Source organism: Crocuta crocuta, unplaced genomic scaffold (assembly GCF_008692635.1).
Source record: "Crocuta crocuta isolate KB4526 unplaced genomic scaffold, BGI_CrCroc_1.0 scaffold172, whole genome shotgun sequence".
NCBI lineage: Eukaryota > Metazoa > Chordata > Mammalia > Carnivora > Hyaenidae > Crocuta > Crocuta crocuta.
In genome coordinates this window covers 8,594,485-8,605,735 of record NW_027528872.1, presented here as the reverse complement: position 1 = coordinate 8,605,735, position 11,251 = coordinate 8,594,485, and positions in this window count along the sequence as shown.

Here is an 11,251-nt window from a genome sequence, read left to right as displayed (position 1 = left end):
CTTCTTCCTGAACATAGAGGAAAACCTCTGAGTTTTTCTCCATTAAGGATGGTATTAGCTATGGGTCTTTAGCATATGGCCTTTATGATGTTGAGGTCTGTGCCATCTATCCCTACTTTGTTGAGAGTATTTATCAAGAATGAATGCTGTGGGGACGCCTGGGTGGCTGAGCATCTGACTTCAGCTCAGGTCATGATCTCACAGCTTGTGAATTAGCCCTGCATTAGGCTCTGTGCTGAAAGCTCAGAGCCTGGAGCCTGCTTCAGAGTCTGTGTCTCCCTCTCTCTCTGCTGCACCCCCTCACACTCTGTCTCTCTCTCCTTCAAAAATAAATATTAAAACATTAAAAATTTAAAAAAAATGGATGCTGTATTTTGTCAAATGCCTTTCCCGCATCTAATGAGAGGATCCTATGGTTCTTATCTTTTCTTTTATCAATATGGTGTATCCTATTGATTGATTGGTGAATATTATACCACGGCTGCAGCCCAGGAATAAATCTCACTTGATCTTGGAGAATTATTTTAATGTACTGTTATATTTAATTTGCTAGTATCTTGTTGAGAATTAACTTTTTAAAATAATAGATGAGATAATCATATTGTTTTTATCCTTTCTTTTGTTGATGTGATATATACTTTGCTTGATTTATGAATATTAAACCACCCCCTTGTATCCCTGAAATAAATCCCATTTGATTGTGGTGAGTGGTTTTTTAATATACTGTTGGATTTGGTTTCCTAATATTTTATTTAGGATTTTTGGATCNCTCCTCCTCCTCCTCCTCCTCCTCCTCCTCCTCCTCCTCCTCCATCTTTTTTTCCTGTAGTATCTTTATCTGGGTTTGGTATCAAGGTAATGCTGGCCTCATAGAATGAATTTGGAAGCTTTCCTTAGTCTTCTACTTTTTGGCATAGTTTAAGAAGAACAGGTAGTAATTCTTAATTAAATGTTTGGTAGAATTCACCTGTGGAGCCATATGGTCCTGAACTTTGTTTGTTGGAAGGTTTTGATTACTGATTCGATTGTATTGCTACAATAAATCAACCTATTCAAATGTTCTACTTCCTCCTGATTCCGTTTTGGAAAGTTGTATGCTTTTAGAAATTTTTTCTAAGTTGTACCATTTGTTGGCATATACCTTTTTATAATTAACTCTTATAATCTTTTGTATGTCTTGTGGCATCAGTTGTTTTTTCTTTTCCCTCATTTCTTATTTTATTTGTGTTCTCTTTCTACTTCTTGATGAGTCTGGTTAAAAGTTTATCAGTTTTTTGTTGATCTTTTCAAGGAAGCTTCTCCTGGTTTCATTTATCTTTTCTATTGGTTTTTCAGTCTGTATTTCTAATTTATTTCTACTCTAATATTTATTATTTCTTTCCTTCTCTTAGCTTTGGGATTTGTTCTTCTTTTCCTAACTCCTTTAGATGTAAGTTGGGTTATTTATTTGAGATTTTCTTGTGCCTTGGGTAGGGTGATATTACTATAGATGCCCCTCTTGGAACCACTTTTGCTTCATCCCAAAGATTTTGGAACACTGTGTTTACATTTTCATTTTTCATCATGTATTTTTTTTCCTTTTCAGTTTCTTGGTTGACCCATTCATTGGTTGGTAGCATTGTGTTTAACTACATGAGTATTTGTGTTCTTTCTAGGCCTTTTCTTGTGATCAATTTCTAGTTTCACATTGTTGTGGTTGGAAAAGGTGCATGATATGATTTCAGGTTTTTTTAATTTATTGAAACTTGCTTTGTGCCTTAACATGTGATATATTCTGAAGGATGTTCCAGTTGTCTTTGAAAAGAATGTGTATTCTGCTGTTTAAGGATGGAATGTTCTGTATAATTCTGTTAGGTCCATCTAGTCTAATGTGTTATTCAAAGCCAATATTCCCTTGTTGGCTTTCTGTAGATGATCTACCCATTGATGGAAGTGAGGTGTTAAAGTCCCCTACTGTTATTGTATTACTTTAAAACAATTATTTTATATATTTTGTCTAGTTTTTTAACTGCTTTTGGTAGTATGGCCAGTCCACTCTAAGTTTTCTGTTATAGCCAAAACCAGAAATCATAGTTGTTTAACTTCACTTGACTGTCTTTTCATGGATTTCCAAAGCCTGGAAAGAAGAGAGAGGGAAAGAGCAAGAGATACAAAAGAATATATTCATAAGAAAATATACCTGGAATATAATAAGCACTCAGTAAATACTATGTACTAATATTCTTAATGCTTCGGATTCAAGAATACTTGCAACATATTCGGAATATTAAAGAATATACTTTTTATGAATATTCCTAATGAATATGTCATCTTTGACATATACCAAGAATATATTTTTCTCATAGATACATTCAACAAATATATCTTACTTATGTAAATATTTTTCAACTGATTACTCTTCTTAATATAAATAATGAAAAAACATGTGGACAATCTTGGAGAATTTGAGGAAGACTATGTCATGGTTTTTTAGTCTTCCTGGATACCCCCATAAAAAACAGCACAACTAAACAGCAAAGCTTAGTCCCATTAACAACATCTATGACAAAACTAAGTGATATGTTATCCCCTTTACCTCTAAACACAAGCAGATGGGCACAAACCACCAAGAGCTTAAAATCTGCTTAGTATCAGCATCTGTGCAGGAAGAAACAGAAGGAAGTGAGAGGACATCTGGCAAACCTAAAACTCCAAACAACTAATTGGTATTCCAAGTAACTCTCAAAAGGCCAGTTTGAAAATAGCATGTAAAACTGGAAGGGATTTTTCATTCTGGAATAGTGGGTGAATTTTAATTACTCATACTAAGATGTGAAGGGGCTTCTACAGTCTGTGCCCTATGAACTCTCAAAATAAAGCAACCAAAGCTCCCTACAAGAATAGGAGTAAAACCCAAATTAAACAGGACTGGGTGAATAGAGACAAAACAAAGATCCAGATAAAGGTAGAAAGGAGACAGAGCCAGGAGATTTCAGATGGTAAGTCATATTTTTTAACACCTCACAAAAGTAACAGAATAAGGAGTTCTACAGGCATGATGTTAGGGGGAAAAAAACTAGTTTAATATAAAGATGAACAGTAGAAAACAATCAAGATGAAAATCCATATAAAATTATAAGTAAAAATAATAATTTTTTGACAGAAAATGTGGAGCAAACCACAAAGGTTTACTGTATCAGTGTGCTTGGGATAGCATAACAAAATACCACAGAATGGGTCACTTAAACAATGGAAGTATATTTTCCCACAGTTCTGGAATCATGGTGCCTACAGACATAATTTCTGATGAGGATTCTCTTCCTGGCTTACAGATGTCTGTCTTCAGTGGATCCTCACATGGAAGAAAGAAGAGGCTAGTGCCTTTTCCTTGTCTTATGAATGCCACCAGCCCTATCAGATTAGGACCCTACCCTTTTGGCCTCATGTAACTTTTCTCCCCTCCTTTTAGAGCCTGTCTCAGAATACAGTCACACTGAGTGTTAAGGCTTCAACATATGAATTTGAGGGGTAAGGAAACACAGTCCATTGCCTATTACTATAAGTAAATGAATACCATTACATTACTTCAAAATGAACTAAAAAACATACAAGGTATGAAAGAACAACAAAAGTCAAAATTAGAAAAGCTTATAAATTAGGCAATTGCACTTAGGAAATTATTAGAAATAAAGGAAAAACTAATTTAGAAATATAACTGGTTAGAAGTAACAGAAAAGCAAATAAACACAACAGATAGTACCTTAGGAGATATAGAAGGTGGAAAAGTTGGTGGTAAAAAAGAGGCAGAGAGAAAAGAAATGGAGAGGATTTATGGGAAAGCAACAGGTATAGACACCAACAGAGAAGATCAAATCTACATAGAGTAGGAGCTCCAAACAAGAAAACCAAGCCACGGGACAGAACAGAAAATAAAGACTTCAATTCATGTGCCTTTTCCTAGCATCAGGAAAGAAGAAGGAGAAGGAGATCTGAAGTGACCTATTGAAAAGAATCATCACACCTAAGGAAATTCCCAAAAATATTAATATCAAAACATATCCCACTCAAATTATTAGCTGTTTTTAATAAGAGATCCTCTCAAAACCATGTCTCCCAAAATTTCCTACTTCTTTCTGAAAAGACCTAGAAACAATAACCAACCCAGAAGTAATGAGCTTCTCTAGCACCTAATTACTGGTCTTCAAATACATTTTCACCACTAAAAGAAAGCGTATTTCCTAGGGAGATGGTTGATTCCTGGTCTGAAAATGAAATGTATGAGATGAGCTCAGAACATCTTGTCATATCAGATAATTCTTTGTGTTGTCTTCAGTTTCTTTCATAAGTGTTCTATAGTTTTCAGAGTACAGATATTTTGCCTCTTTCGTTAAGCTTATTTCTAGGTATCTTATGGTTTTGTAAATGGGATCAGTTCCTTGATTTCTCTTTCTACTGCTTCATTATTGGTGTATATAAATACAACAGATTTCTGTATCTTGATTTTATATCATGAGACTTTGCTGAATTCATGTATTAGTTCTATTAATTTTTTGGTGGAGTCTTTTGGGTTTTCCACATAGAGTATCATATCATCTGCAAACAGCAAAAGTTTGACTTCTTCCTTGCCAATTTGCATGCTTTTTGTTTCTTTTCATTTCCCATTTGCTGAGCCCATTCCCATGAGCTCCAGTACAATGTTGAACAACAGTGGTGAGAGTGGACATCACAGTCCTGATCCTGATCTTAGGGGGAAAGCTCTCAGCTGTTTTCCCACTAAGGATGATTATTAGCTGTGGTTCTTTTGTATATGGCCTGTCTGGCATTGAGCTATGTTCCTTCTTTCCCTACTGTCTTGAGGGCTTTTATCAAGAAAGGATGCTGTATCTTATCAAATGTTTTTTCCATGTCTATTGAGAGAATCATATGGTTCTTATCCTTTCTTTTATTAATGTGGTGTAACACACAGATTGATTTGCAGATATTGAACCAGCCCTAAAGCCTGGGAATAAATCCCACTTGATCATGGTGAATAATTCTTTTAATGTACTGTTGAATTCAGTTTGTGAGTGTCTTGTTGAAACTTTTTGCATCGATGTTCATCAGGAATATTGGTCTGTAATTCCCCTTTATTAGTGGAATTCTTGTCTGGTTTTGGAATCAAGGTAAGGCTGTACTCATAGAATGAGTTTTGAAGTTTTCCATCCACTTCTATCTTTTGCAACAGTTTGATTCTTCTTTAAATGTTTGATAGAATTCCCTCCGGGAAGCCATCTAGGGCTGGACTCTTGTTTTTTGGGAAATTCTTGATTACTGAGTCAATTTCTTTACTGGTTATGGGTCTGCTCAAATTTTCTATTTCTTCAGGTCATCTATTTCTGTTTCTCCAAGTCATCTCACAGTCATGGAATGGAGCCCAGCATTGGACTCCATGCTGAGAATGGAGCCTGCTTGGGATTCTCTCTCTCCCTCTCTTTCTACCCCTCCTCCACTCATCCCCCCTCCCTTTCTCTCTTTCTCTGTCTCTCTTTCTCTCTCTCCATAAATAAATAAATAAACAAACAAACAAAATATTTTAACCCTAACTGAGTATGCCTAATGAAGAATAATGATAAGTAGTAACCATGATGGTAGTAACTGAGGGTATTAATGATAGTGACTGAAATGGTGGTGATGGTGCTGGTGGTGTGATTATGGGGAGTTTAGCTATAAAAATTCAAATACTTAGACTCTAAGTTTCCCAAGCTGAAAATGACTCCAAATAAAAGGAAAATTAACACACCTGGGAGACAAACCAGGATTCCCATCACAGGCACAAACCAAGACTCTAATTGCTCCTCAGCAAGGACTCCAGGGTCTGAAATGACTGCCTCCCAGGAGGTCCTGCCCATGTGCTATATAAACAGACCCCCAGTGACCCATTTTTCATAACCCTGCTGGCCCCTTGGAATGCATGTAGGAATAGATACAAAACTGGACAGCTCTATAATTTCTTGATGTTTATTTCTTAACTATTGGAACCAACACATCCCATAAAATTTCGAGGAGACTGTGTTGTTGTTTTTTCTCAACACAGGTATTTAATTACAGATTTAAAGCAATTATATGAAAAAATATGTCTTCCATGAATTCCATGAATTCCTGTTTCTAATTCAGGCTTTATTTTCTAAGCATTTGTTTACCTTCATCTGTAAGCGTTTTCTTCTTTATGTGCTGAGTTCTCATAGGCTGCAAACCCAAGCCTCTTCTGGTCTGGTAAAACTAGAGGTAATCATTGTAGCACCTGATATCAAATATCTGGATCATGTTTGCCTATTTTATATCATTAGGTGATTATGGGAATAAAAAATTAAATCTGTGCTGTCTAGGATTTTCCAGTCCACACTATGTTGATTGCTATTTACGCTGCACTGTTTTGTAGAGCACGTTGATTTCTGGTAATATTATAGTCAAGGTGGATTTTCTGTTTCTTATTGTTTTAAGAGGTGACAAATGTGTACAAGGGATAAATGTAAGATCTTTTTAATCTATTGTTATCTAGAAGAAATTTGCTTTCTCCTTAGTAATAAATGGAAAAAAACTTAGCTACTTCTGAAACTAGTTATTGTGAAGTTAAATGCCATACCTCTAAAAACATAACATGAAGTTTACAATGCAAATCAGATTTTTTTTGCCTTCACAGCACATCCTAAGGATTTAAAGACTCATATCTAAGAAAAGATAATATGGTTAGTGCCAGAATTATTGTTATTATAGGAATCAAATGACACAATGTATTATTAAGTACATTTAAACATAGGTTACAAAATGTCTTTTAATACATTTAGGGGTGCCTGGGTGGTTCAGTCCATTAAGCATCCAACTCTTGATTTCACCTCAGATCATGATCTCAAGCTTCGTGAGTTCAGCCTTTGCATCGGTCTCCACAATAGCAGCAAGTAGCCTGCTTGGGATTCTTTCTCTCTATTCCTATCTCTCTCTCTCTCTCTCTCTGCCCCTCTCCTGCATGCACACATGTACTCTCTCTTTCACACTCTCTCAAAAAAAATAAACAAACTTAAATATATATATATTTATTATATATACATATACATATATATATCCATGTAAGTATATATATGCATAGAAAAATCTAGAAAGATAGTCTCTGCCAGTATTAGTCTCTAAAGAGTGGGGAAATATAATGTTTTTACTTTATTTGTATTTCTGGTTTTCTGAAATGCATACATATTCCCTTTGTAATTTTTAAGTGCACCTGAAATTAGAAATGAAATCCATCCTGCATCTCCAAAGATTCAACATTTGGTTTGATATTACAATCTGAACATCATCATAACAATAATAGCTATTGAGCACTTACTCTGTCCTATATTATGTGCCACAGCCCATGCTGCACCTCAGATCAATTAAATCTGAACATCTGTGGGTGGAGCCCAAGCATCAGTACTTTGTAAATGCACCAGGTGATTACAGTACAGTCGATGTTGAGAACCACCGTCTTAGAGCCTCATGTCCAGTGAAAATCTAAGAACAAACTCCAGACATCTAATGACAACTCACTTTTATGGGAACTGAGTGCTTGAAAAAAATGTCTAAGTATGCATTTTCCCATGTTATTTTTACAACCACCTTATAAATTGATTTTTTTATTTTTTTAATTTATTTTTTAGAGAGAGAAAGACAGACAGAACCTGAGTAGGGGAGGGGCAGAGAGAGAGGGAGACACAGGATCCAAAGCAGGTTCCAGGCTCCGAGCTTCAGCACAAAGCCCGAGGCAGGGCTGGAACCCACGGATGGTGAGATCATGAGCTGACCTGAAGTTGGACATTTAACCATCTGAGCCACACAAACAACCTGGAAACTGATTTCTTTGGCAATAAAAAGGGTCCTGGAAGCAAGGATTTCATCAGAAGAAGAGCTTCATTGCTGTGCAGCTTGTAAAACGAGGAGACATAGCTATGGGCTGCAAACCAAAGTGGCTCCATCAGGGAAGCATCAGGCTTGGGGTTACATGGGCAGAAACCACAAGTTTTTCTCTGCAGAGATTAGTCAGATTCAGGTACCGAACTGTAAGTTTCAGGAACAGAGTGACAAGCAGGAAGCACTATTTCTGGTCGTTTCACAATGTGGCAGCTGCTGGAGAGCATGACAGGATATGTTGTGACAGTTTGGGGTGGGGTGGGGGTTTTTTTGCTGAATTTTGTGCAAGCTTGTCATCTCAGGCAGTGACATGGTCATTTGGCCTGATTAAAATTTTACTTTCTCTCCCTTGACATGAGGGAACTCATCTTGCATGTTAGCAGTTGCTGTCTAATTATTAGGGTCTTTTGTTCTCATTTTCATCTTTCAGATACAGAAACTGACTTGTCACTCAATGATATGGCTGTAACTACCACACTACCCTGGCACTGTGTCAATTTGAAAGGGTATCTGTGTGTTCACATTCAGAAACTATTTGGGAATTGCACAGATGACAAGGAAATTTTATTTCTGAAGCATGTCCAAACACAAAATATGAAGTGTGCTGCTTTTTACCTATAGGATAGAGGTTCTCAGACCTGAGCATCCATCAGCATCGTGTGGAGAGAGTGTTCAACCCAGATTGCTGGCCCCAATCCCAGAGTTTCTGACTGGTAGGTCCTGGGTGAGGCCTGAGAGCTGTGTCTCTAACATGATGCTGATGCTGCTGGTCCGAGGATTGCACTCTAAGAAACATTGCTGTAGGGTATTTGAGAAACATCAAAGTGGCAAAAGCCCACATCTTGTCCCGTTTTCTTCCTATTCTCATGGTCTTTGAAGCACCCAGTTCCTGGTCTTCCTCCCAGCCAACAGCAAGAGGAAGGGATGAGCCCAGGATCACCCAGCTGACCCCAAATGCTCAAAATCAGCTTTCCCAAGAAGTCTAAGATGCAGGTTTTCATGGGCTCTTCTCTCCCATCCTCACAGGGCTCCCAATCACAGGAGAATGGCTGCTGAAAATCACTCTACAGTGACCGACTTTATTCTCAGGGGATTGACAAATCGGCCAGAGCTCCAGCTCCCTCTCTTCCTCCTCTTCCTTGGGATCTACTTGGTCACCATCATAGGGAACCTGGGCATGTTCACACTGATTTGTCTGAATGCTCAGCTTCACACCCCCATGTACTACTTCCTCAGCAATCTGTCACTTGTGGATCTCTGCTACTCCTCTGTCATTACCCCTAAAATGCTGGTGAACTTTGTGTCAGAGAAGAATATCATCTCCTATGCGGGGTGCATGTCACAGCTCTACTTCTTTGTTGTGTTTGTTGTTGCTGAGAGTTACATGCTGACAGTGATGGCCTATGACCGCTGTGTCGCCATCTATACCCCTTTGCTCTACAATGTCATCATGTCTCCTCAAGTGTGTTCCTTGTTGGTGGTTGTGGCNTATAACCTTTCCATTTCAACTCTTTCTGGAAAATAAATTTCCCTCCTTCAACTCTCATCCCACAGCTCCCAAATAGCCAAGGAATATTAAACATTCCTGTTGTTCTCTTTCTTCCAAAAATACTTGACATTTTGTATCACCTGCCAGTTTCACTCAGTAAATCCTATTGCCATGGAGCAAAATGTCTTACCCCATTTTTTAAATGTTTATTTATTTTTGAGAGAGAGACAGAGTGCAATCATGAGAGGGGCAGGGAAAGAAGGAGATACAGAATCCAAAGAAGGCTGCAGGGTTCAAGCTGTCAGCACAGAACCCTATGCAGGGCTCGAACATATTAATGGTAAGATCATGACCTGAGCCAAAGTCGAATGCTTGAACTGATTGAACCACCCAGGTGCCCCATCTTGCCCCATTTGACTGAAGAAATATCAGGGATTCATTTAAAAGAATTATGAAGTTAAGGAAGTAGTTTTGCATGGCAAAAGATTTGTAAGCATTCTCTTTTTAATTTTTTTAACTGAAGTGTAATGTTTAATATTATATTTCAGGTGCACAACATACTTATTCAACAATTCTATACAGTACTCAGTGTTCACCATGATTGTCTTTATAATTATTTTAGGCATAATATTATACCAGTCTTTTGTCATTTTTAATTATTTTCGGTGCAAGACCTCATCTATCCTTTAGACGTAGAAAAATGTATAACTCTAAGTTTCTCAAACAGAAAGGAGTTTTATTACAGGAAACTAAATGCTCACAGTTTTTTTTTCCCCTATGTTATAATAGACTTTAGTTTTTAGAGCAGTTTTAGGTGTGCAGCAGAACTGAGCAGATGGTACAGAGATTTTCCATATACTGTCTGCTCCACACACATACATAGCATCCTTCCTTTACAACATCCTCTATGAAAGTGATACATTTGTTACAGTTGATGAACCTACATTGACACATCATTATCACCCAAAGTTCCTAGTTTATATTAAGGTTCACTCTAGGTGCTGTCATTTTATGGATTTGGACAGATGTATCCATTATTTGTATGACCATTACAGTCTTCTATAGAGCAGTTGCTCTGGTCTAAAAAGGTGTGTTCCACTTGTCCATCCTCCCTTCTCCTACAACCCAGAAACCATTAGTCTACTGTCTCCATAGTTTTGTCTCTTCCATATTGTTTCAGGATTGATATCTTTCAGTTATTAATAGCATTTAAGTTTCCTCCATATCTTTTTTTTAAGTAGGCTTCACACCCAGTGCAGAGCCCAATGCAGGGCCCGAACCCACTACCCTGAGATCAAGACCTGAGCCAAGATCAAGAGTTGGACACTTACCTGACTGAGCCACCCAAGTGCCCTTCTTCCATGACTTCCATGTCTTTTTATGATTTGACAGCTCATTTCTTTTCAGCACTTAATAATATATTGTCCATTGTCTGGGTATACCACAGCTTATTCATCCACTCACAAAATGTAGGATATCTTAGATGCTTCCAAGTTTTGGCAATTATGAACACAGCTGCTAAAAACATCCATATGCAGGTTTTTCACCTTCTTTGGTTAAGTACCAAGGAGCACAATTGCTGGATTTTTTGATAAGAATATGTTTACTTTTCCACACTGTGGTTGAACCATTTTCCATTCCTACCAACAATGACTAAGAGTTTTGATTCTTCACCACTACATGCTGCTGTCAGTGCTTTTTATTTTGGGTATTCTAATAGGTGTGTACTGGTATCTCATTGTTTTGATTTTTATTTCCGTGGTGACATATGATATGATACATATTTTATATGCTTATTTGCCATTTGTATATCTTCTTTGGTGAAGTGTCTGGTAAGGTCTTTGGCCCATTTTTTAATCAGGTTAT